The sequence below is a fragment of the Lissotriton vulgaris genome, chromosome 7 (genome assembly GCF_964263255.1).
Source record: "Lissotriton vulgaris chromosome 7, aLisVul1.2, whole genome shotgun sequence".
Taxonomy (NCBI): Eukaryota; Metazoa; Chordata; class Amphibia; order Caudata; family Salamandridae; genus Lissotriton; species Lissotriton vulgaris.
The window spans coordinates 1,331,612,404-1,331,635,128 of record NC_141695.1 but is presented as its reverse complement, the minus strand read 5'-3'; positions in this window follow the sequence as shown (position 1 = coordinate 1,331,635,128).

Here is a 22,725-nt window from a genome sequence, read left to right as displayed (position 1 = left end):
GCAAAAGTCCCTCTGTAGCAGGCTACTTGTTCCTAAGCCTGGGAGTCGTTCATACTATTCTCCAGGAGGGCAGAAAGCTGCCTAGTGGCCAGTAGCCTTGTGAGGCTATTGCACAAACTGGTCTACGGAGTGGCAATTTTCTATAAGTTGCTTTTGCTTAAAGGTGACATTAAGCTTGACTTTGGCATCAAGTTGGATTTAATGCCATGATTAATTTGACACCTTGAAGTACCTGTTTTTTGCAGTCCCTTTCAGAAGTTAGCTGTGCTGACGGGGTCAGCTGTTAACTCAGTGTTAGCAAATGGGACTACTAACATTTCCACACCAAAACAACAATCTGGAATCGTTGCTGTTACAACAGATTAAAAAAGCATCTGTCCTACTTAATAATATATAACTCCCTGCCATAGGGCTCCATGGGCCTTCCTTAGTGGAGCCCTATATATATTGTTGTTTTTTTTTTTTTTTTTAATTTTTGGAAGACCTTTATTTAGAAAAGGGTGCACACAGCTATTCAGCCAAACATCCCGGAGGCATGGCAGCAAAATTAGAGCATCAAACTGTTTCGGCACACCCAGGAGAGCTGCTCAGGATAAGAGAGGTACATTTTTTTAATTAAAACAGGATATACACGGTAAATACGTAATACAGTTCCATATGTTAATAAAAAGAAGAGAGAGAAAAGAAAACAGGAGGGGGCCGGCTATGGGATCTAAAGTAGATACAATCACCGGGTGGGCAGGAAAGCACGTCCAACTGCAGAGACACCCACATTTTGAAGCGAACAATATAAGCAAGCATACATTTCTGAAGACTCCCGACTAATGCCCCACCCGATGAATCCAATGACAGGAGAGGCTGAGCAGCCACAGTCCCAGCACCGCCTAAAAAGTCCAAACAGTAACCCGACACACTGACCCCCCACCCAGGGAGAGAGGAAAAAGGAAAGTCCAGTCAAACTAAAAAAGAGAAAAAGGCCATAGAAACAGAGAACGGAAAAACAAAAATACCCCACCCCCTACCCCCCACCCTGCACCCCTGCAGATGGCTACGGCCTACCCCCCTAGCAGCGTGCCTATCGCCCAGCGACCAAAAACCCGAAATATAGTAGAAAAGAGATTTATAAAGGAAGGAAACACAGAAAAAGAAAGAAAAGAAAAGTTAAGGGAGGAGGAGAATCGCACAATCCCGGTCACACTGCCCCCCTACTGCGACGTACAGTCCTGGTCATTAAACAATAAGCAACAAAGCAAAGTAGATTCGGTAGAACCCAGGAAAGACGTCCTACACCGCCCCGCCCCCAATACAAGAAAATGGCGGATCCCGGGTCCCTCACAAACCCCTAGCATCCGAGTCGAACACCAGTCTCACCCTTGACCTCTACGAGTGTTCACCATGAGTTCCACACACCGCATCCGCCTATTCACAGGATAAATCAAAAGTCCAGCCAGTCCACGAATCTGTGCGGCGAGTCCAACAGATATCCACAGTCCACCACAATCCTCAGCCGCCATGACACTCGCCACGGTACGACCAGATCCCGACCGTCCCATACTCCACCACACTGCACAGCTCACACGATCGATAGATGTTCGCTGTTTCCGTCGGGTCACAGTTTCAATAAAGTCATTGGGGGACGAGCTCGTGAACACGACCACAGGCGGACTCTTTATCGTGGGCGGGTGATACACCATGGCGGCGGATTCAGCCGCACACTGCGGTACAGACATTGCTATCCATGCTTCGACACTAGATGGGCCTCGAGTCGTAGATTCCGGGATCAAAGTCGGGGAAACGGCTCGCTTAGGGGGACCAGACAGATCAGAGTCATTATGCGATCTGGCAGTTTCGGTGGCATCCGCGATCGACTTATGCGAAAAAGCAACCATGTAGGAGCACAGACCCTGAATGGCGGCCATCACGGTTCGCAATGATGGCTCTTCTTCACCCGGCACCGCCGCAAACTGATCGACTCCAGACATCAGTGCGCCCTTCGGGTCACCCGATTCTCCCAGGGACCGAGGTGCGATGAGGGCAGGCGGGGCAGGAGGCACACAGTCCGGCAGCGATAGGGCCACTCGGACGGGGGCCCCACCCCGGCAAGAAGGGAACGCCGAGAAGGGGACCCCCGGCCACTCAGCCACTCACAGGATCATTACACCTCCTCAATGCGGGTAGAACCGCAGGCTCGCAACCAGTCCAGGGGCAGGTTCCTCTCCACTTCTATTGACCGGACTGTGTCTGGGTCCCCCGGCCGCCGTTGTTACACTGCAACCCGGCAGGGTCAGTACTCGAGGTCCCGGCACTCGGTCAGCGTTAGGCCAAGAACTTCCACTCGATGTAACTCCGGCATTCCGGGTCGTAAGTTTCCCTGGACCACACCGCCAGTATCAGCAACGGGTCACCCACACGGGGGCGTGGCGAAAAAGCAGGATTTGTAGCAGGATATTCAAGCAGCAGGAGGAGGTCGACGGAGCCGAGAGCTTATGCGGCCATCTTCGTTCGTCGCTAGGCTCCTCCTCCCCTATATATATTGTTAAGGAAAGTGGGGGTTTTGCCATCAGTTTAAATAGCAAAGTTGCATTTAGTAGTTTAAAACTGCTCTTCCTGGGCGCAGTGGCAGACTAGGAGCCATTCTGTACTTTGTCCCACACAGAGTGACACAACCAGTGCTGCAGTCCTGGGGAGGACAGTCTGTCTTACATGCCCTTTGTTCCCCTGGGTACCCTTGGTAACATATACTAAGGACTCATAAGTAAGTCAGCTAATGCATGTTGGGGGTAGCCAATTCAACATACACTTTGTAAGGGGTTAGAACACAGGCACTGAGGTCTGGTTAGCAGGCCCTAGTACACTCAAAAAAACAACAGCATCAGCCTAAAACTTTCTTACTGAGTTCACAAAGAAAGGCAAAAATCTGGGGTGACCCAGCAGAAACTGCCAAGTCTATCAGGTAGACTACACTCTAATAGTGCCCATAGGATGTGTGGAGTTTTGCCTTTTACTTCCTGTTCTTTCTCCTGTCTGAGGTGGGAGACTGATGAAAAGTAATGACTGGGATAAGGATGAGGGACGTAGGGAAGTGTGAATAATTCTGGCTTTAATGTGACAATAGATATTAGCTTGCATAAATATATTTTGCACATTAAAGCCACACCTATTGGCTTTACAAATGGTTGGTAGTGGTATTGGTCTATTAATGGTGGTGGAATTGTTGGTGGTATTGTTGGTTGTACAGTGTTTTTGCTATGGTACTGGTAGTGGTGAGATATTCATAGCTGTGGTATTAGTTGTGTAGTATTGATGGTGGTAGTATTGATGGTGGTCTGTTATTGGTGATTGTATTTTATAGTATTGGCAAATTTAGTGATATGTGTGTTATAAAATGGGGGCGACATTGAGAGATTGGTATTGTCAATGTGCTGTTAGTGATACTGTCCATGATGGTGATGGTGCTACTGGTATTGGTAGCTGTGGTATTTGTGTTGGTGGGGTATTGGTGCTGTTGTGGTATTTGAAATTGTGTTATTGGTTATCATGGTATTGCTGGGATTGGCAGTGGTGGTGTGTATATTGTCAGCAATATTGTAGGTGCTGATGGTTGTATTGGTGCTGGTGCAGGTAGTGTTATTATTTAGTTGGTGGTATTGTTGGCAGTGGTATTGCATGCATGAATAAAGAAATTAAATTTACAACAACATGTGATGGTTTGGTCTACTTTTAAAAGAAAAGTTGTCCCCCAAGCATTGCAGTCCCAACACTGCTCAGAAGGCAGAATGATACACAAAACAGTCAATTACATCAGGTCTGAGGATATTATCTCTTTATTGTTTCAACTCTTCGCCATACAATTTTTGAAAACACAAACAATACATTATTGATAGACAGTATATTTGCATGATACATATTAGTCCATACCGTAATCAAGATTCATATAAGCCGCTCAGTAAGGTCCTGAGATCTGAGCAAGGATTGGCGGCTCTGGAGTATCTCATGTGTTCCTGGCATGCTCCTTTGAGACCGAATGATTCAACTTGTGGCAAAGGCCGCTCCCATCTTTTGCACTCACAATAAGACTGTGTAAAAAAGACTAGTAATGTTCTGGACTATTATGCCTGCTGGCACGACTCGTGATTGGCAGGAGTGTGTATTTTTTGCTTCTGGTGTGATTGTGCTGCGAAATGTTATAAGAAATGTTAAAACAGTAGTGAGCAATTGATTTGTATAACACATGTCAAATAAAGATCCGGTAACGTCTCAGTGGGGTCGGGCTGTGGTTGGTTGGTGACAGTAGTGGGGGATTCTGAACCCTCCTTGTGGTAGGCCACGCTCCCTTGGTATAGTTTGACGCAAGGTTGTGGGTGGTTGGCAGGTCTAGTCAGACACAAAGTGCTACTGCATTAAAGGGGGGTGTAGTTGCGTGATTGCCGCAAAGGGGAATTCTCTATGCCATTCTTACAGTAAGCAATGCTCCCATAATGTAGCTTGACACAGGCTTGTAGATAATTGGGGAATCTGATCTGGCACAAAGTGCTAGTGCGTCTGTGCAAGCTGTAATTAGAAATTGTGGGATCAGCCACTTTGTGCCTGGTTTTAGCGCAAAGTAGCATAAAGTGTGTTATGAACTCATTACCTCTCGCAGTGCAATCGCAGAGTTCTGAGATGGTGTAGGCTTTGGAAAATATGGCAATGCACGTTCTATTGTGTAGGATACCTAGACTGAATTTTAAGTAGAAAGTGAGGGGAGTGTCTGGGTTAATATGGGTACTGCTCCATACCCAGGGTATGCTGTGCGTGCAAATAGTTGCAGTGTAGAACATAGGAACGTGCTTTACAAATACATGTCTGGTATGCAGAAATGCTTCCTTTACCATGGTGGCAGTGGTGCTACCAATGTTAGCTGGCTCAGACCATACATGCTCAAAACCAAGGTTTTGGAGACAGCTTTTTACGTAACTTACCCACAGGTTATAGTGGGATTTCCTTGCTTGGGACACTTCAACAAATGTTCTCAGGAAATACTCTTTGACAGCACCGGAGCAAGGGCAATGAGCTCTGAGATGGGAATCATGCCCGTTTCCAGGTACAGAGGAAGAAGTGGTGTACCAGAGCTCAGATGCAGCAGTGATCACAGAAGTGAGTTTCCAACTTTTGTAGTTGCTTGCTGTTATTGTACCCCCAATGTCCTGCGCCATGGTGTGCTGCTGCCACTACTTTTTGCTTATATACTTGTAGGACAGAGTTCAGTGAGTGACAGACGATGTTATAGTTAAGCCTTAGAATTCAGTTGGCTGACTGCTGCAGGGTGGCAGCTGTTTTGTCAGCATGGGCATGCCCGGATAACTTGTTGCTGAAGAAGATCCTCAGATAATCACAGACCTTGACTATTCCACATGCCTTCTTATCAGGGAGGGGCTTTTAAATAATATACTTATGTCCAGCATACATGCCCAAAAGACAGTATAAACAGAAGTAGTATGCAGTTCCTAATACTTGGTGCAGGTAATGGTATGAGATCAAAGGGATAACCCAGTGTATGATAAAGAGGTGGGCAGAAGAAGTGTATCCTCCTTTCGGAAAAAAGACCCTCCCACACCCAAACAAGCTAGGTGTCTTGCTTCATCATTGGGTCTCCTCCTACATACATATCCGCTAGGGCCCCCACACGCACTGCACCCAACGGCATTGGGAATAAAGATCTCCTCCAATAAGGCCCCATCACGGGTGCCTGATCGGGTATTGCAGCGCCGACCCGATAAGGAGCAGACCAGATGATGAAGCAAGGCACCTAGCTGGTTTGGGTGTTTGAGGGTCTTTTTCTGAAAGGAGGATACACTTCTCCTGCCCACCTCTTTATCCATACACTGGGTTATCCCTTCGATCTCATACCATTACCTGCACCACATATTAGGAACTGCATACAACTTCTGTTTATATTTCACATGCCTTCTCAGCAATTTTTGGAGATTTTGTTAGTGGTAGAGATTGACCCAGTGGCATTAATTTAATCTTTTATATAAGGATAACAAAATATGTGTGCCCACTGTAGCTTTCAAAGCTTCCAATCTCTTGTGCAACTCGTTTTATTTGAAGGATAGAATTGGTGCAAACCGGAGGATAACTATTTTTTGTTGCCCAGCTTTGGTGCATCTGAAACCCAATCAAGCATAAATTCCTCTTAATTGTTTAAGAAGAGGGAGAATAGCAGCAGAGCATGGACGTGTCCCTGACGTACCTCTAAGAGGATGTTTAAGTAAGGTGTGCATTCTCCTCCACTATCATAGCAAATGCATGTCCATGTGTCTTTGTGCAGTGCTTTCATGGCTTGCAGGAGGTTGCAAGAGGTTTGTTTTGACTCCTTGTTTCCTGAGTGTATCCCATAGTTTGGTTCGATTGACATTGTTGAAAGCTAATTTAAGATCAATGAAGGTAAGACAGAGCGGAGGCTTGATCATCTTTGTATATTTGATGCAGATCATAAATAGTTTTGTGGCTTGATGGATAGTACTAATGCCCTTGCCAAACCCCGCCTCGGCGTCTATAAGGACTGTGGTTTTGTCTGCCCAGCACTGTAATCTGTTCAGGATGACCCGCCTGTAGATTTTCCCAATGCTGTTCAAGAGCGAGATTGTTCTATAGTAACAATCTACTTCATTTTTCATGAAAGGAGACTATGATGTCGGATCGCCAGGAGTGCGGTACATTGCTTATTCTTAGGACCATGCTGAATATTGTAGACAGGGCTATCGACCAGGCCTTGTGATCTGGTTGAAACATGCCGACTGGTGCACAGTACTGGCCAAGTGCTTTGTTGGCCTCCTGGTCCAGGATTGCGCTTTCTACCTCTGGATGAAGCACGGTAGCTTGCTCCATTGGCAGTATTGCAGTCTAGCAACGTTGGTGTACAGACACCGCCAGCATGTATGCTCTTATATTGGTCTTCCCAGGTCTGTGCTGTGATGTGGTTTTCCATGGGCCCTTAACCCTCTCTAAATATTTCAGCAATTTTTCTCCAGAATGAATTACTGCCCTTGTTTTCTGCTACTTTGGTTAGGTCTTGCCATACTTCTTGTTGGTATGTCAGATTCTTGCCCTTGATCAGTGCTTTGTCTTCTCTCCTTTTGGCCCTGAAGAAGAGCTCTTCTCCTCGGGTATCAGAACGCTTACTGTGAGCATGTTTGAACTTGTTCTCGGCTCCTCTGCACTACTACCATACCAGATTTTGGGGGTTTCTTGCATTCACTCTTTGTTGTCCAAGGAGCAGAACATTGGCGTGTGAGCTCCATTGAGAGTTCAATGTGATTTGCTAGTATTCTCTCCGGCTCAACGCTAGTCTTTGTCTGAACCAATAAATGTTGGAGACAGATTTCTGATGAGGTCTCGCTGCTCAAGTGATTCTCTCTATTCCATTTTACTGCTCATCTGTTGTTGTTTGGGGTAATGCTGACAGCGAAGCTTTTGGCTGTACCCTACTCATTAGGTGATTAAGGTAGTCATGGTCACTTTCTGGTCTTGTGGATCACTTCCATGTCCAACACCAAGTCCCAGTGATGTTTGGGGGGAAAGGATATAATCGATCAAGCTGGTTCTGATTCTATTCCAAAATGTGGGCGATGCGGAGCTGTGTGATGCCGATTCAGCCATTCAGAAAGAATAGCTGTGATTCGGCGAGGAAGTTGCTGAGTAATCTCCCTTTCTTGAGCCTACTAAGGGGGGGGGGGGGGGGGTGTTCAAATCAGGAGATGGAATACCCCAGATAATCTCCTCTGTGCTTCTATCTTCCTCCTATAGATCTTCGTTTGCTGGGGTTTAGCTACACGAGCAGAACGTCCAAACTAATACAGCAATTCTTCTGTTACTTGACTGATCTTACGTTCCACATTTACAATGGGGATGAGGTAGATGAAAGTTCCTTTGCTGTGCCATCTCGTGTCAGTAAAATCCAGATAGTTAGGCCCCCCATAGCTCTCTCTCTCCATCTGATTTGCTTCCCTAGCTACTGAGAGAGCAGAAATTCCATCCTGCTTGGGATACGTGATAGGAGCGCAACATAACCACTTATGGGATGCACTCTCAGCTTATTTAGTGTTATTGATTAAATTAGATTGTTGAAGAAATGTGAATTAATTACTGTACCTACAACAAATTATATATAGAACTGTGGTAATTACACCTAAGTTATGTAACATATTTACATAAAGTTTATTAGTGATGTGGCAAACTGACACGTTAAATGCATTTTGAATGTTTACTTTACTAATGATGTAGTTGGAATAATCAAATTAATGTAGTTAAGTAAAGGTGCCTAAGGAAAATGCTAATTAATTTATGCATTTTTTACCCGCGAATCATAAGTAACATGGTGCATTTATTTGTTTAGCTCACGTCTTAGGCCTGATTGGATGTTTAAGTTTTGGAATTGATGCTTAGATTTCCATGTGAGTTTCGTAGAAATGTTACATGTTTTTGTGCTTTATACTGCAGGTGGACAAACTCTTCATTAGTGAAGAGTAAAGTCACTGTTTCATTATACAGTTCAGGTATAAACAAACTGGCCTTGGCATACTCTGGTGAGGATAAAGTGGAAGGAGTAAGTTGGCATGGGAGAAGGAGAGGAGACAAAGGAAACATTGTTGCAAAGGAGTGTACATGGAGAAGGCCGTAGAAGGAACCAATGTCATGAAAAAAAGCAGTGGTTAAGCCTATTGTCGAAAACATTTGAAAAAAGCATTATGGGACATCTGTTGAATGAGATTTGGTATATGATGCGTTGTAGCTTAGGACACGCAGCCCATTCCATTTTGCCTTTCAGATAGAAAGCACCTAATGGCTAAAGTGCTTTTTCCCTGTTAGTGGATTTATGCTGCTTGACCCATCTGATGATGGGGTGACTTCTTAGGAAGGCTCTAACCACTGACACCTTCTCTTAACATTTTGATATAAATTATAAAATAGGGATGCCACTCTAGAGTAAGAGTAAGGTTGGAAATGCTTTTCTCCAACGGGCTACTGATGCAGGGAAATCTTGATTTTTGCTTCCTGATTACCTATGTAGTAATTATAGAACTGGTTCTCTTTTTCTTGCTCTATAGAGTGTTTTTTCCCAAAGATTTGGATTTTTTCTTATTCCGCTGTATTTATACGCTTATGCTGAGATTTTTGTATGCCCAACTATTTAGGTCGAGCCTAGCGCAGCGTGCATGAGCTTTCGCTCTGCGAGACTGCTTTAGTAGAGTATGGGAGTGAAGCCGCGCCCACTTTCCTCCCAAATTTTTCATTGGTTTGTGTCATTGTCTTTCGCAAATGCTGCTTTCGGATTCAATATTTGGCTTGTTAGTCCCTCCTTAGTACCGCCTTGTCTTCATTTGTACCCTCCCATGGCGACTGGTCCCTTTACTTCGGTTGTTACATGGTCGGTTGTTACATGGGACCTGTTATTTAGTCTGTAAGCACTATTTATTATATTGAGTTTCTCTTACTGTAGGCCAGACATGTACTGCTTCAGCTGAAATCGCTTGTGTTACACGAGCGCCTGCTTTCAATCACTTTAACCCAGCAATATCTTGTGTTTGTTTCAACACCGGCCCCATAGTAAAATGGATTTAGAATTGATTAGCGAAAGTCATGTGAATTCCAGGTAGCACATAATCCTGTGATAATGGGCTGAAGCTGACAACAGCACATCTGTGTTACATGTCATCTGTTGTTGTATTTCTATCTAGGACCCTAATTCGATATTCCCGATTCATGCCCTTATGCGGTTATAATTAATAATATCCTTATAAAGGCATAAGAATCATATCCATATTCAGTAATAGCCCATGCAGTCCAAAGCACAGCACGGCTACTCCCATCGACTCCTAGAAAGCACAACGCGTTCTTTAAACAAACCAAGCCTCCAGCAGCCTGGGAAACTCCCCCCTGCTTTTGTTTTGATTTGAACAAGAACTCCTGGAGTCCAGAAAGAACTGTTAGTTCTTAGTGACGTCTTATGTCCAACCTTACGTCAAATCTGGCACCTTTCAGGTATAAAATACCAACAGTTGCCATAAGCAAAGAGACGGTGGTTTGGAGCAGAGCGGCTATCTACTTGCCCGAGAGCCCAGCTGATGCGAGAGCCCACGGAAGCCGCCCCTCCTCTTTGACGTGCTGGAGAAGCTACTTTTTCTCACGCCGAGAAAATCCAGCTCCGGTGTCCCTGAGTCACCCTTGCGGGTTGCTGGGAGGTCGAGTCCTGAAGAAAGAGATACCAGACCTCCCACATTCTATTACCAAGGTACGGAGCTGACTAAACCCTTAAGAGAATTCTCGATTCAGATCCTTGGCAAAAAACAATCTTAACCAACTTAACTTAAACTGCTACTTACTTACTCCTTCCCAAGTATTAGGCTTAGGTCAGGTACATCGGGGTAGGGGTAGTTAGAAGCACCAGTTGAGTACGTTAGTCAATGGTTTTATGTATGTATATATTTGATCTATTTTAAAGAATCATATGGCTAAGAAACCATATCAATGCTTTTACAGTATTATTTCATAATACTACTTTTACTGTACGCACTTTACTTCATAATAAGTATTGCAATCGTGGCAATTCATTTCTCTTGCATGAGAAAGAAGACTGCTGAATAAAATAACACCTTTTTATTGAAACCGCCCGTCTCTCTATTTCTCTGCACTCTGGTGAAACTAAGTATGCACAATTGACAGAGTGAAATAGCTGCCTATTGTTTTCACACAACTCTAGAGATACACTCTATTCTGAGGGAGCAAAGTTGTCATGTTTGTATGGTTGTCAGAAGCTAATCCCTTCTTGTCTAAATCCGGAGAGTTAACTCTTTCCTGAACATTCGAGAAAGTTTCTAGTGACCTCTGAGCTAGCTGGCAAAACTAATTAAGTCTAATATAGTCAGTAGAGACCTAGTCGACCACAGTCCTACGTCTACACTGCTGTTTATATTATTCCAATGCGCAGAGCCTATTGGGAATATAGGAACTGCACTACATGGCTCCCAACGTTTGGTAAGGCGATAATCTAACACAAGACACTAGAGTAACTCAGTCCGCTTTTTCACAAAGAACCCTTTTTCCCTAAAAACTCCAAAAGACGTCTGGAGTGGGTGAAAGGTTAATATCCGCCGGAACTAAGTAGGAAGAGATTCCTATGTATTAGTTTTTGGTTTAGTCAACGTTGAAGGATACAGTGTTCCAAAATATTGTGCACCTAATCTTTGTTTCCTTGAAACTTGATCTGCAACAAAGAGCTTTCTGTCAGTAAAAATGTCAGAAAGTGACGAAGAAAGGGAGCAAGCTAGAATAGCAGCTCAAATCATAGCGGATGACACAACCATCCAAGAAAATGACCCGAGTGCTATACTCATTCCAGTCAACGTAAGGAGAACTATAACTCTTAAACTTATAAAAAATGGACTGACATCACGAGGTGGTACAGTCATATTCGTGGTAGAGGCCCATGAATATCGGCAGACAGAGGTATTCTATTCGTGAATACACTTTCCAGCAGCAAACGATATAACAAAATAATTCCACTATTACAAAATAGAGGAACCTCCGGATATATACACTCCTTTCGAGGACGTCGAAATCCCACTAAATTACCAAGAGCATCTGCTCTGGTTTAATGCCGCCCTAAAACATCAAAATCACATCACCAGGCACGGTCCACTAGGTAGACCAGGAGCAACGGGGCCAGTTCTAGCCAGCTACGCAACACACCCAGACATTGAAACAATGTCAAGCGAAGAACTCCTAGTCAAACTAAAAGAATTAACAAAGGCATATAGAGAATTAGTTCAATTGGCAAGGGACGATATAATGATACGCCAGAAATTGAAGGAGACAGATATAGCAGACCAACCATTCGAACTTGCCAGAATCATAGAAAAATCCTATGAAGAACTAGGAAGATATAGTTTGGGTGGGAAACCGGTAAAACCCCAACTAACTGAAAATCCTGAAAAAACCTTTATTAAAAATAATCTGAATACTCCAAAAAGGAGTTGGGATGGTAATAAACAGTCCACTCCCAGGGAAAAATGATTCCAGTCCAGAGGAAGGTCTCCTCAACGAATAGAAAAATCTCCAGACCGAGGAAACAAGTCTCCCCACAGGGAGCCCTCTGAGAAAAGATACAACCTTAGAGATAGGGATAAATTGAGAAAACCTGATAGATATCAAGATATTGATACACGTCCCTCTCAATCCCTCTCACTCAATCTTTCTCGATCTTCCTCACAGAAATCGGAAAGGAGAGGAAGGTCAGAACACAGAGAAGAGCATGTCAAGTCCAAAGAGAAAGAACCTGCTCATCAAAGTAATAAATCACAGTATCCCAGAAAGAAGGTAGCAAGTATTAAGATTAAACATGCCGAGGATTCTGAGGACACAACTGAAAAACGGAGAGTGGGTCCAGACGATGCTAGACAGCGCAGCAGAAGTGACCATAGCTCGCAAGATCCTGATGAATCATCTGGAGACAGTGGACACAAATGAATACATTCAGGTGGAAACTGCAGATACCAGGGTTAGCAAACCTCATAAAATATACGAAATAACATTGCGTATAGAGGGGGACAAGACGAGGAAAGTAAGGAGTCTCTTTTGGGATAACCTTTCGAAAGGCTATGACATCCTGTTAGCTGAAAGAGACTGGCCACCAGAGTTTGTCAGGGAGTGCCCTCATGGCGAAGAAATAATTACGCCTGCCTTCTCTAATCATAAACCAATTCATAAAAAATATACACTTGCAAGAAAATGGGCAGTAGCCCAAGCTCCTGCATTATATAAAAATCATGTAGGATGGGATGAGTATTCCCCTCACCACAAAATCCAGTTAAAAATTCAACCCACTGCACAAAGGCAGTACCCAGTTAAACAAGAAGCTAAAAAGCAAGTCAAGGAGTTTTTAGATCAACTTGAATATCAAGGGGTGATTGAAACATGCCCCTCACAAATGAACAATCCTTTGTTTCCTGTCTCCAAGCCAGACAATTCATATTGTCTAATTTTGGACTACAGACACCTTAACTCCTGTTGTAAAACATTTGCAGTACAAAACTCACACAGTGCAGCACTAATGAATAACATTGTGCGCAAAAAATATAAAACAACATTAGATGTCTCTAATGGATTCTTTTGTCAAAACATTGCACCAGAAAGCAGGTATTTGACCGCTTTCTCAATAATGGGGTCACAAAAACACTTCTGTCGACTCCCACAGGGATTCAAGAATAGCCCAGGATTATTCTCAGCAAGGGTAACAGAGTTACTACAAATATACGACGATGAGGCATTATCCTATGTCGATGACATCTATCTCATAGATGATGACCTGGAGACTCACTTAAAAAGAGTGAACACCATAATACTTGGGTTCGCTTCAGAGGGTTACAAATTCAACTGTAAAAAGTCACGAATTGCCCATCTAACTGTCCTGTTTTTAGGATATGAATTATCAAGTGAAGGCAAGAGCCTAGCTGACAATTTCTTAGAGAAACGTGCTGTACTCCAAGCACCAAAAACGCTGAAGAATTTACAATCAATACTAGGTTTCCTGAATTTCGGAAGAACATACATTCTAAATTATGCAGAGAGGGTTAAACCTCTCTATGAATTAATAAGACCTGATTTAAAACTAATTAATTGGACTCAGAAACACACAGAAATTTTAAGATCACTACAAACAGACATGTTAACCAAAACAAAATTGCAAACACGCAAAAACGCACGCAATCTTGTAATCCGAGTCATCCGAGGAAGATGCGGATTCACATACCTAACCTCTAATGAGGGAGAAACGGTACCTATAGCTTACAAATCACATTTGTACACTAAAATGAAAGGAAATTCAGTTCTACAGAAAAAATTCTGACAGTGGTTCAAACTAGTGTAGCAAAAGAAAGAGCCCTGGCCCAAGGTAAGAGAATAACTGTTTATACTGCAGAATCAGCCCTTGAGGCATTAACAAGTCCACTTAATCTGAATAGAGTGGCATTAGATCCTAAATGGGTACAATGGGAAACTTCCCTTGCTACAGAAGACGTGAAATACTATTTTTACCCAAAACTGAAAAAACTAGATAATCTAGAATACGAACAAGAATATCCTGTCAATCGAAATTCTGCCTCTCGAACAGTACACATGTGTAATCTACATGGACAGATTTGCACAACACTACGATGTAGAGGAAATATCCTACAATGCAGTGTGCGCGATTGTTAAAGGTCGCTGGCGCTCTGGTAAATTCAAACCGATGATTACCAAAACTGAATCACTCAGAAACTGTTCAGCACAGCAAGCTGAAATAAGATCTTTAAAGATGGCGCTTAAAAATGCCGATCGTGAATTCCCGACACGTATAGTGTGCGATTCGCATTTCTGCGTCAAGTCTTACAACAGTGACATGCAGACATGGAGTAAAAACGGTTACAAAGATAACACAGGTACCACAATAAAGCATAAAACGCTTTGGGAACAAGTAGTTCTTTTAAAGAAAGAACTACAGAAGACTCACGTGATACACGCACGGAGTCATCAACGTGATGGCGTTCACGTTGCAGGGAATTCATTGGCTAACACAGCCACAGCGGAAGTGGTTCAACCAGCTTCCGTAGCCACTGAAAAACGTTCAGAAAAACACATAGATGGGGAAACCATGTTGGCGGTAAAAGCCTCATTAAAAGGCGATTATGCAGCATTACCTCTCAACTATCCACTCAGTAATACATACATAATTGATGCAAACTCCGTTCCTTTTGCTCAAATCCCTGGAGTGGGGGATAGAGTAATTCCAAACACGAACCGGAGAGTTTTCTTGATTGAAAGCGCACACATGGGACTTGGTCCGAGGCACCAACAGATCTTGAAATCTTTAATAGAATTACAGTCAGAGTACTGGTGGCCGGGAATGAGCGTGCAAATTTACAAATTTGCAATGGATTGTCCAGACTACAACAGAGATTGCAGCTGTGAACCGGACCAGACTATTGCCCGGACATCTTTGTTAGAAACCTTCAGGCTATCTATAATGCAGAAATCCAACCAGAGAAATGCGTCCCAATAATTATTAAGACAAATGTAACATAAAAATGTAGACCAGCAGCACTCGGCTGACGCCAGAACTGTTATAAAAAGATTTGCGAGTCTTTATCAGCATGTACGCAATTGTCATGCTACATTCTGATCAGGGTTCTGCGTTTAGCTCTAGAGCTTACAAAGAGGCCATGAACAGCATGGGCATTGCATTGCGGTACTCTTCTCCCTTCCATCCTGAGGGAAATGCGGTAGTGGAAAGACAAAACCAGGACATAAAGCAATCTATAACAGCGAGGGTATTAGGTTCAGGTGATGGGTGGGTCAAACATTTAACAAGTGTCCAATGTATGTAGTCTTAATAATCTGCCAAGAAATTCTCTAAAAGGTCTCACTCCATACGAACTATTGTTCGGTACTAGAATGCACATTCAGGATCTTGATTGTCACATTTCAGTGGTAGAAGAAAAATCCTTTGATATCAAAGACCATTTGGCTGTTTTACAGGATTTAAATGAAACAAGAAAAAGCCTGAGTAACATAAAGTTGAAACAACAGCCGACAACCACTGAAGAAAAACCACCTGTCCCAGCAAGACCTGTCTGGATTCCAAAGATTGGGGATCTGGTCAGAGAGAAGATCACGGTGAAAAAGGAATTTGGGCCTTCTTACAGAAAAGCTGTACCTGTCTTAGCTATCAGCGGAACGAGATCAGTTGTACTACCGCCCCTTGCTGGTAAAAAGGATAACCGAGTTGTATCCATCGACCTGGTTAAACCACAATCATGTGGTCAATAATAAGTAGTAGGCCCAGTGGACTCCCAAGAAATAGCAGAATACCGAAATTTGCTACAATCCAAGAGGCTCATACTGAGAGACTAATCACATTTGATAAATCTGCAGTGAATAAAAAAGGACTATGCAATAATGCCATGGAACTTGTGCCTCTTGAAACCCAAATTGCAACAGTTCGTCAAGAAACACCAATCTACAATGATGTAGCCTCTGACTGTTCTAATGAAACAAAGAAAAATGCAAAAGCAAATGAAAATCCAGAAATAATTCCAATAATTGACAGAACTGCATCTGGCTACTTCATCAACTTCAACGACTTTTCAGAAGATCCAAGTGAGCATGAAGAAACGCCTGCAACAAAAACTTTCAAAGACAAAGTAATTGAACTTTCTCTCCAACTAAAAGAAACATATCTGATTTCACCATTGATTTAATTTTGGATTGTGTTAGGTGTACTTACTCTCCTGCTTTGGCTCATCATGGTTCTATGTTTGGGAAAATTAATTGATGGAAAATATAGTACAATGGACACAGCAAGTCAGAACATCAACTTGGTCCTAAAGCCTAACACATCCTCCCACAGCGAGAAAAGAGAACTGTCATCAGTAAACATCTCAGCCAATCAAATACCCGGTGGGGTAGCATGGGACAGAACTGATTATGACATTTTTGGCCCGGTTGAACTCTTGAAATATCCACATCAGTTCAAGGTTTCATTAAGTGACTTTGTGACACCAAGTACTTTCTCTGATGATTAGGACTTTGAGAACATTAATAATATGATTTCAGATTTAGTAATATCAGCCAAATTTACTGAACATGATTACTTACAGGGTTCGTCGAATTATGAAGAGTTATACTGTTATAATCACTTTGGTGATCACTATTTGCATAAAACTGCACAGCCTAGAAATGTTTTATCTTATAACCAATGGGAACACTGTCCAACACCACCAAAAGGCAGCTCGAAAACATTTTATGAGAAATTCCAGTACTTCTCAGGGTTTACCAACAGTGATCCAGAAACATTTTATTTTAAAATATTAGCTAGGACAGGAATAAAAACAATGTTGACAAATACTAAATTTATTTATTCTGAAAAATGTTATGACAAAATGTCTACATTTGGTTTCGAATTTTGGAAAAACAACATTGAAACAAAAATGATCTGGGGTACCAAAGATTGGCAAGTACAGGGCTTAGAAGCATTATTTAGGGCCTGCATGATCCCAGAACAAATGATATTTTTGAATGACACAAATCAACAAACTACTTGTCTTGGCTTAGCTAAGATAAAAGACTTAAATAAACTGTCTATTCCGAAACCCATAACTGATAGTGATAGCACTATAGATGTGGAGATTGTTATCCCATATTTTACACCAAAACAGAACACATCCTGATTGGAAAAAGTGGTTGATCTGGACAAAGACACAAATAACTTTCAAGATAGATTCCTGAACAAAACACAGGGGTTCAAAATGACCAGGCCAGACCCAAGATACTCCCAGAGACAACATCCAGGGATAGTTACAACATACAGTGTAGGGAAACTATGCCTTGAGTGGCTACAGAAATCCACACTGGCTGAAATTAAGCAACACTCAACTTTACTTAAAGACGGTGCTGACTTGCGTGATTTCATACTGGGGCCACGCAAACAGTGTCAAAAACGTTTCATATACGCTGCGTACAACGAAGCTTGGAAAGTAATGCAAATTGAAACAGCAGAAAAAATACGAGAAATTGATCGAATAAATTTAGAAAAATCACTTTCTGTGGTGGACAATGGGTTAACGACTCTGTCCTCCAGAATATATTCATTGGACAGCATTGTATCATCTGCTATTGATATAATAGAGCAGGACTTACTAATGTTACAACATGGTCAGTCTCAATTACGTTCTATTGTACAGCTTGGTTGGACGTTGCAAAATCTGCGTTCAGGCTACGTACCATGGCGTTTAATCAACACAACGTCATTATTCGGTATCTTTAACCTTACAGATAAACAAATCAGTTTGGCACAAAAAGGAGCAGATTATACGATTCTGAGCATTGAAAAACTTGAGAGATTACCATTGACAATGTCAGAGAGACCTGTCATTGAATGGATAATACACGGAACAATTTCAATTCTGATAACAACTTTCCAGTTTAAATACTGCCAAGAGTATATACCTACAGGCCAGTATGAAAGGTTGGGTAAATAATACATCAAATCAACATGGGGTTTACCCTATACACACAGATGTTATAGTGAAGGGAAAAAGGATGTTTTCCTTAGTGGTAACAAATGTAAAAAATCACTAAGCGGTACACTTCTGTGTCAAGGTATTAACTTGCATGGAGCCTGCGAAGGGTCTTCAAATAACCTTTCATGTCACCTGCATGGCACGCCTGCAAAACAGATAGAGCCATTTTTCAGACAACTTAGTAACGGGAGTTACGTTTTAATAAGTGACCACAGCTGTTGTGGGATGGTGCCAGGGTAAGCTTATCTTGTGACCGTAACTTCCAGGGTCGTTTGCTGTATGCAAGTATTGTAACCACACAGCAATCCAGATATGGGGCTGCGTTATGGCCTTCTATGAGTATCTCTTCTATTCGAATTGATACTTTAAGCAGAATGAAGTATATTCTTTTACAGACAACTGTGCCTCTAACGTCATCCAAAGAAACGTATGATCTGCAAGTGGCAAGAACATCGGCGGAGATATTTTCTCTTTTATCGACAAATTGCCTGTGCATTTCGTAGAAATGTAAAGCCAAATCTTAAACATGTCTGATACCAGTGGCATCACACATGTATTTAGGTTTAAAGTATTTTATTGCAATAAGAAAAAAAAGGGGACAACATCACAGACAAATAACCACAGGTGCTCCTCAAAGTCAGCGTGCATAATACAATAGATGCGTAAAGGCAGTTCTTCCAGTGCGGTGGGCACAATCGTGCCAAAGTTTCACGGCTAGTGCACCTGTGGGTGGGAACAAAGGAAAAGAAAGGGAAAAGAAAAAAGGGGACAACTCCCCCCCCCCTTCCCAACCAACTGCCCCCCTCAACCCCCCGAGCCCCCCCACCCCCTGTACTGTGCCGTCAACCACTCGCTTTCTCACTGTGGCAGCTTGGCATCCCTCCCTTCCATCTGCTGCCCACATGGTCAGTTTAATCTGGCGGATCTGGCGGCGGCGTCAGCCGTAACAATCTGAGATACCTAGGGCAAGTGATTTCCTTAAATTCTGATCTTAACAAAGTATGGAATGGCGCCCACAGCTCTTCAAAAGTGTCCACCTCCCCCGCCACCACTAGGGACAACTTCTCCATACCCAGGACATGCCACAGTCTGTGCAGCCAGCCAACAACTGTAGGAAGTGTGGTAGTGCGCCAGTGTATGAGTATGTTCTGTACTGCTGACCCCAGGGCTATCGCTGTCTGTCTACCTCTCTTAGACCTTAGAGGGTACATTAAACCATTCGGCAAGCCCAGTAGAACATAGGCGGGGAAGCGGGGTAATTCAATCCCAAAGCACTTATCAATCTCATTCAGTACCTCCTCCCAGTAAGGAGCCAGCAGGGGACAGTCCCATAGTATATGAGTGAGCGTGCCAGTCTGGCCGCAGTTGCGCCAGCATGCCCCGGGTATCGAGTGGTCCATGTCATGTAATTTCTCGGGGGTGCGATACCAATAAGTTGTGATTTTGGTGAAAGTTTCCGTGAGTTCGGTGTGATAGGCAGAGTGACGCGCCCGGTAGGAGATGTGGTCCCATTCAGTGTGGCTCAACGCTCGACCAAGTTCTCGTTCCCACCGCTCCCTCCCTGGGTTGTAGATGTGAAAGGGGGGAGGCTGCAACATCTTGTATAGGTCAGAAATAAGCTTGGCGTCCGATGAGCGAGTCACTAGCCAACGCTCATATGCCGTGATCATCCGATCCGCAGTCGCTCGCACCTGCGGCTGTAGCGCCCAGTGACGCGCCTGCATATATCGCATGCGTTCCGTCTCGGGAAGGCCGTAGTCCCGTCGCAAGTCCTGGAAGGAAACTACACCTTCTGGGCCGTACAAATGAAATAAAGCGAAACAGCGGGCCGCTCGCCAAAGTTCATAGGCTCCCGGCTCCATACCTGGGCTAAAGTCCGGGTTACCAACTATTGGCGTGAAGGGAGAGGGAAAAGTGGTGAGGTCATGCTTGACGGACACTGAGTCCCACACACGGAGCGGGACCCGTGTTACAAAGGAAGCATAGAGGTTGGGAGGGCGGTGGGCCCTCCTCAGGAAGGGCACCTCCTGTAGCGTTCTGCCCGCCACAACCTGGTCCTGAAACAACCAGTGTTTGTCCGATTCCCACCGGCTCCACTCCACCAAATAGCGCAATTGAGCAGCCTGAAAGTACTTCTGCAGGTCCGGTATCCCAAGGCCACCAGACTCAGGCACCAGTGTGGCAATGGTTCTCTTGATCCTAGGCTTACGGCCCTGCCATACAAAACGTATGATAGCAGACTGAGTCTGCGCTAGCCATCCCTTGGGGGGTTGGAGCGGGAGAGCCCGAAACAGGTACAGGACTTGTGGCAGGAGGGTCATCTTCACTGCGGCCACTCTGCCCAGCAACGACAACGTGCCCCTATCCCAGCGGGCCAGTTCCTCCTTGATCTTCGCACTTAAAGCCGTGTAGTTGGCCGTGACCATAGCGGGGAGAGAGGGTGCTAGAAGAATCCCCAAATATGGTATCCGGTCCCCAGACCAGCTCTGAGGGAAGAGCCTCTGTAAGTCAGCCCTGGTGGTGCTAGACAGCAAGATGTCAAGGGCCGCAGACTTCCCAAGGTTTACCTTGAATCCCGCCACTGTCGCAAAGAGGTCCAGTTCTGCGATACACGCAGGCAATGACCTCCGTGGATCGTCGAGTGTCAAGATTACATCGTCCGCGTAGAGACTGAGAGCATGATGGAACTCTCCCATACGGACACCTATGACGTCGGGGTTCTGGCGAACTCTTTGTGCCAACGGCTCCATATAAAGAGCGAAAAGCAAAGGGGATAGTGGGCACCCTTGTCTGGTACCTCGCTCTATTGGGAAGTGCTGAGAGCTGCACCCGTTCACCCTCACTACCGCGGACGGGAAACGATAGCAATTGAACACCAGGTGTCTGAACTTCTCGCCAATGCCAAATTTGCCCAAGACCTTTTCCAAATAAGGCCAATGCACTCTGTCAAACGCCTTTTCCGCGTCAATGGAGAGGAGCATACGTTCCCCGGGTATCCGCGAGGCCTTCTCCAGGATATGGGTCACCCTCTTAGTGTTGTCGACAGTCTGCCGGCCCGGTAAAAACCCGGCCTGATCCGGGTCAACCATGCCTGGGAGATGGAGCGCCAGACGTGCCGCCAGAATACTGGTGAAAATCTTCAGGTCTGTGTTTAAAAGTGAGATCGGTCGGTAGGACCCGCAAGCAGTCCGGTCCTTGCCCGGTTTTGGAATCACCGACACCGTAGCCTGAAGGAATTCCGGGGGGATAGCGCCCGGCTCCGAGAATGTGTTAAATAGGCGCGTTAAAAGTGGTGCGAGTTCCTGACAAAAGGTCTTATAGAAGAGAGGGATAAAACCGTCAGGTCCCGGGGCCTTCCCGTTTTTGAGCCGGGAGATCGCCGTGACCACCTCCTCAATCCGAATCTCCCGCTCCAGATATTGGGCCTGATCCGACGTCAGTGACGGGAGCGACACCGACTCTAGATAATCTGCTTCAGCTCGCGCGGTGGGGGGAACGCCGGCGTAGAGATCAGCGTAATAACCGCGGAAAACTTCCGTGATCTGGCCGTCCTCCGTGACCGACCCTCCAGCGGGGGCCACTAACTCCTTCACCCGGTGCTGTTGGTGCTGCACCCTGAGTTTATGCGCCAGAAGCCGGCCGCACCTGTCCCCGCCGGTGTAGTACTTATGCTTCAAGCGAAGCACTGCGTACTCCGCTCTGTCCATGTCAAGCGCGGACAGTAGTTTCCTGGCGGCCTTCAGTTGCCTCCAGACCTGGGGGGCACCTGTCCGTTGATGCACCTGCTCTAGCTCCCGCTCCTGGCGGGTAAGCTCTTCCTTCTTGAGCTGGCGATCTTTGTTCTCCGCTGAGGAGATGGCGATAAACTCACCACGGAGCACAGCCTTCAGGGCAGCCCATTGTGTTGCGCGGGTGGTGTCGTCGTTGTCATTAACGTGCTGAAAGTCCGCTATGGACTCACGGATCTGTTTCACCGCCGTTTGCCTATGCAGCAAAGTGTCCCTGAGACGCCAGACCCCTCTCGAGGGAACCACCGGAAGCAGTCGGAAGGTGCCCTCCACTGGTGCATGGTCTGAGAGAGATAGGACCCCTATATTGGCGCTCGAGGCCAGTTCAAACATCGGGCCCGTCACTAAGAGATGATCCAGCCTTGCGTATGACTTGTGGGCATGGGAGAAATAGGAGTATGCACGGGTTGCGGGGTGGAGACGGCGCCACATGTCGTGCATATCAAGCTCCTCCAAACGGGTATGAACCGAGCCCGAAAGCTCCCCCGATTGTAAGCGCCTCTGCACCGACCTGTCCAAAGATGCATCAAAGACCACATTCAAGTCCCCCCCAAGGACAATGTGCCTGTTAGGAGTGGACGCCACATCTTCTAGTGCCCTGTGTAGAAACTGGTCCTGATGGTCATTGGGGCTATATATGGAGCCTACAGTAAACACTAAACCTCCCGCCTTGATCCTATACGCCAAGAGCCTCCCTTTCTGTTCCGCTACCTTTTGCAAAACCTCCCCCTTGAACCTCCTAGATATCATAAGCGCTACCCCCGCCGTCTTGGAGGCACAGGAAGAGAAAAGCTGCACGGGGAACTTTGGGGTCCGCAGCCTGGGACAATCCTTAGCCA